At 44.4% G+C, this 5,220-nt stretch overlaps 1 non-coding gene across 1 annotated transcript; it reads left to right on the plus strand.

Annotated features, from left to right (window-relative positions):
- The first annotated feature begins 4,539 nt into the window (after positions 1-4,539).
- Positions 4,540-4,612, plus strand: TRNAV-AAC (transfer RNA valine (anticodon AAC)). Its single transcript has one exon. It is a non-coding gene; the product is annotated as a tRNA-Val (tRNA).
- The last annotated feature ends 608 nt before the right edge of the window (positions 4,613-5,220 follow it).

A 5,220-nucleotide genomic window follows, 5' to 3' on the forward strand; every position in this document is an offset into this window, starting at 1 on the left:
TTGCGGGTGGCAATGTCACGGCAGTTGGGCGATATTTTTGATTACATATCCACTTTAATTTGTAACTGATTCTTATATTGTCTGGATAATTTATAGTAAACACATCTTCACTGTTATCTTGTTGACAGCATCGATTTTCACAAATGTATGTATGGCTTTCTTCTTTACAAAAAAACGAAACAAGCGAGAAGCCTTGGGCGATACACATTTAATTTTTAAATATCTTGCAGTAGACTAATGTTTCACAATTGAGTAAATTAGCGACAAACTTTTAAATATACTTTTTGGCGCACATACGTTCCAGCTTTGGAGATCGAGAAGAGTTAAAGCAAAGACCTGACTTCAAATTAGGAATGGAAGAACAGAGGTCACGTGTACAGACAAAAAGCAAGGGCTCGGGGAAACAGAAACGGATCAAGGGCTGTGTAGCTAATGCAATAGAAGAGACTCTCCCCAGCTGAAATGTGTTGAATAGTCTTGTCTATAATATGTGAGGATGGTGCAGTGGCACCGGGATCCAGAGCTTGCCACGAAATCCCAATGATGTCTGTTTATTGATACCCAACCATGGATGAAACGAGGGCATTTCCATTGCTTGCTTTAGGGCCCATGCCACCTTGGCTACGTCACTGGCAGTGCAATAGCCAACCCTGTCTTCCTGAGAGGCGGAAGTGATGATAAAGGAAACGTTCTCCATCCATGTACCACCATTGGATCTGTGAGTCTGACTGTCCCAGCTTATATATTTTTTTAATCTGTTTCTATGATCTATGACCTGCAAGGCGGACCTAAATCAATCATTGTCTCTGATCCCTCGCACAAATGGCCCCCACTGAGTCACGTGGGAGCAGCCATCGGGATCAGCTGAGTCTTCTGCACAGAGTCCAGACCTTGGGTCACAGTCAGATCCACCTTGAGCTGAAAAACAGGCACTTCCATGAAGCCTCCATAAAAGCACAATATCTAGTGGTAGAGCCAAGCCAATAAGTAGGCTCCCTGCTGAGAGGGTGCTGGGTCAACACACAAACTTAGCCCTTCGGTGACATTCCCCAAACACGTCTCTGGCAGCAAATGACAACAGAGTCTGGTCTACTTGTGAACCATCATGTGTCGGACGAAAGCTTGGTACGCACGCAGGATCCCTCTAACTGGAAGGTAGGTCTGGGCTAGCGTTGAAAGCAAGCGGACTCAATGGGGATGGAAGATTATTATGTGTTTAAAACATGGCTTATGAGATTCTTTGAGAACAAAAAAATGGAGATACATTTTGTCTCATACAAACTGCGCTGTGTTCAAGAAACTGTCAAGAGATACCAGGCTTGGAACATGATGCAGTTTGACTAAGAACCTTAAGCAGAGTTACTTCTTACTGGGAACATATGAAAGGGTTCAGCCATATATGTGATAGGTTCTCCATTGCACAATTCATGACATTTATCTGACAGCACATCCAGAGGTGGTTCTTAGACTGCAAACTAGGAAGTGGACAGTGAACTTCCTTGTCTTTGATCCATCAAAAGGATGTGATCCACTGAAGCACCAAAACTCCAGTGCCAAGGTCGGCTGTCTGAATAGGAGGGCGGTGTTGTCCAAAAGTACTGGGGACCAACATCGTATGCAGGGCACAAGTCCTAAAAAAGAAGTGGGAGAACTAACTTAGTCAGGCAGTATGCAAGTGGCATCCCAGGCCGTGAAATCACTGTGCGCAAGATCACAGAGCATGACAGCACACATACCATCACAGGAATTTATATCAGAGAAACTGGCATCAGAAGCCACAACTTTGCAGGAAGTGGCATCACAAAAAGTGACATCAAATCTAAAGCCCTCACATATATGTTTAGCAGGTCTATCATGTGTATGTTTGAGTGCATTGCGAGGATAATAGGACAGTGAGCTATGAAAGATATGCGACTTCTACACCTTGCAAGCCCCCAGTTTTGTGTAACATATCCTGTATATTAATTTACAAACTTATGTAATTTACTGTACTTGTAATATGCACGTGTTGATGTAAAGCTCTCTGACACCCTGAATTGGGATGAGTAGGGCTATACAAAAAAAATAGTGGTAATAATTAAATTATTTGAACGCCTCCTCAGAGGCAGTAAGGTCTATATGAATGCAATTTGCTTTGTGCAAATACTGGGAAAGACCAAACACAACTGACATTTTACAGTGCATGCATATCTCCTAAACAGGGACTGAACAAAGTCAAAAGCTGGCTCTCTTAAGTAGGTGTGAAGCGCTAACAAGCTGTGAGAGTTTGTTTCCCCTCCGTTTCATTTGCATTAGGTGTGAGGGTTCTGACTTCTGCTAGCCAGGAGACTCGAACAAAAGGAGGCATGACGCCCCCTCAAATTCGGCCTTTGTTATGGGCCCAGCAGGAGTCCCAAATAAGAAAGCCCTGTCCCCTCCTGCACGTTGTTGCTTGTTGCAGATGGAAAGCAGACAACGTGCAGACACTGCTAAAAGTGTCCTAGTGTTTGCAAATTACACCAGGATGAGTTCAGCACATTATTCAATGGGGCCCAAGCTCTTGGCAGGGTGGACAGTGTTCACTTTGTGAAACTATTGGGTGGACGCCGTCAACCCGCGTGTATCCCCGACTTGTACCCTGATCGTATGTATCAAGCAATCTGTGTACGCTAATCAGACCGAGCAGGGGCAAGTCAGTTTCATCCCCAGGTCAAAAGCCCGTCTAGAAGAGTCAAGAGTCTGGATATTGAGGAAATACAGATCACTGCTCTCTCTATGCAAGATATCAAAATGATTCAACATGGACATTAGGCAAGGCAGGGCTTCTATAGTGCCATGTCCACAACACATCTTCTAATTCTTGGGGGCAAAGCCAGGGCTGTGGGGTCTTGCAAGGATATGGACATGGCTTGAGGTTTATGAAACCTTGGCTGGGGAGCCAGCATCATTAGAGTGAAAGCAGGGGGCTTTGTCGTGCACTTCATTCAAAGGTTGAAATAGACAGGAAAATGATGCAGAAGATGAGAGGCTCAACATGGGAATCCATCTGGTTCAACACAAAGGTAACATACCAAGGGGCAACAATGAACAACGACACATGGATTAACAAAGGAATCAACCTCCCCAAACAGATGGAGACCAAGGAGAAGCCGCTGACCTTCTCAAACCTACAACAACTACACGGCCTCCCAAACCGAGAGCTCTACAACTTCCTCAAGATCAAAACTGCCATAACCAGAGCTAACCTACACAGAGAAGAACCAGGCATCATCAAATATACGCAAACCCTAAACCTAGCAGGTCACCGAACTGCAAAGATCTACAAGCTACTAAGCCCATCCACAATGTCGCAAAACATGGAAACGACAAACTCATGGGAAACACTTCTAGGTAGGCAGCTAAATGAGAAAGAACGGGCGAAAATGTGGAGCTCGGCGACAACAAACAAAATTACACCACAACTAGCACAAACGAAATACTGGCTCCTCCACAGAGCCTACTGGACCCCGTCCAAGCTCCACAAGGTCGGCATTGCAGAATCAGGCAACTGCTGGAACTGTCAAAAAGAGGAAAGAACCCTCGAGCACCTCATTTTCAACTGCGTGAAAGTCAAGAAGTTCTGGGCACAGATTAACGCATTCCTAAACGACATGCTCAAAGCAGACCTAACAATCAACTATGCAAGCCTCTCTTTTTCTTTTCTCTTCTCTATCTATTTATCACCCCCCTCGGAGAAGCCAAGGGAAAGCGAGCACAAATGTACTGTATACAAGAAATGCCAAATGTATATTCCACTTATATTTTTATCAATAAAAATCTATTAAATCAAAAAAAAAAAAAAAAGAAAGTGTGGAGTGATGCTGGTGGTGGTGTCTTTGCTGCCAGAATGACCTCTGCAGGGGCAACTCTATGAGGATTTCCTACTAAGGGGTTGTTTCTAGGGCTGTGCCTCAGAGGCGGTTTCAGCTCTCTTTTAATGAATAGTTTATATATATATTTTAGAAAAAAGAAAACAGCTAAGCGGTGAAATTGTGGTGTGCTAAGGTTGGGAAATGAGTAATTTCATATCAGATATCCTTCCCAGTGGCGGCCGCTATTTACCAGGGTGGTGAGCAGGGGCAGGTGGGTGTGGGTTTGTAAATTATAATAATACATAATATTTCAGGCTGGCCACCCGGCTGGCTGCCACCTCTCTGCTATCCTGCCTGACTCTACTCCACCCCTAAGAACAAACAAACCAGAACAGAGCCATAGAACAAGGTGCCACCAACTTAGAGCCCAGGGGGTCAATAGGAGAAGATGTGGTATCAGCGGGCACCCATGCTCTCCTTAGCACCATGCAGGCGGCATCTTCCTTCCTGCCAATAGAAACAGTTCACACTGATGGTTTCCCACTATCCAGAGCGACAATAGCCGATCTTGAATTCACGTGATAAATAAAAGGTCTGCAACTAAAAAGATGACAGGAGAAAACATATAAAAGGTGGTCAGAAAATTAAATGGCAGAACGGTACTACTGCTTGACACAATAGAAAGCTGAAAATAGACGGTGTGCCAACGGTTTCCGTAGTGTAGTGGTTATCACGTTCGCCTAACACGCGAAAGGTCCCCGGTTCGAGACCGGGCGGAAACATCTTTTTATTCTGAGACTCACAAATCTAAAGTCACTGCAAATAAGGAAATAAACTGCAGTATACATACAGGAACCTATTTACAAACACAAACATTTCTACCATGTGTTAAAACAAATGTACTGTCACCTATTGCCACATGTAGGCATGAATCTCTACTGCCTCTCAGAGGCCAGACTGTGCATTACATGAACAGGGAACAATCTTCTCACACGTACAGCGCTCAAGGAAGTCCTACACGGACATAAAGACACTCCCACGTGCAGTACGGGGGCACATTGCCGCATGCATAGGTGAGTGTGTAAATACAAACAGACGTACATGCAAATGTAATTAAAATCGTGTAAGATTTGTCTCGCTCAGGCATGTTTGTGCTGTTGAATACATATTTCTTGCAGTGTGCGAGCTTCATAGACATAAGGGGTTCAGTACTTGGTATACGTGAGATCTGTGCCAGTGCTTTAAATGGAAAAAAATAAGTGCAGGTACTCATCAATTTAAGCAGTGAATGGAGGTGGGGCAATTGTGGGCGGGGCTAGAGGCGGAGCTTGGAGGCAGGCATTTAATGGGAGCCACATTTTCTTAGTGCCAATTGTGCTTGATAATACAG

The sequence above is a fragment of the Lissotriton vulgaris genome, chromosome 12 (assembly GCF_964263255.1).
Source record: "Lissotriton vulgaris chromosome 12, aLisVul1.2, whole genome shotgun sequence".
Classification (NCBI taxonomy): Eukaryota; Metazoa; Chordata; class Amphibia; order Caudata; family Salamandridae; genus Lissotriton; species Lissotriton vulgaris.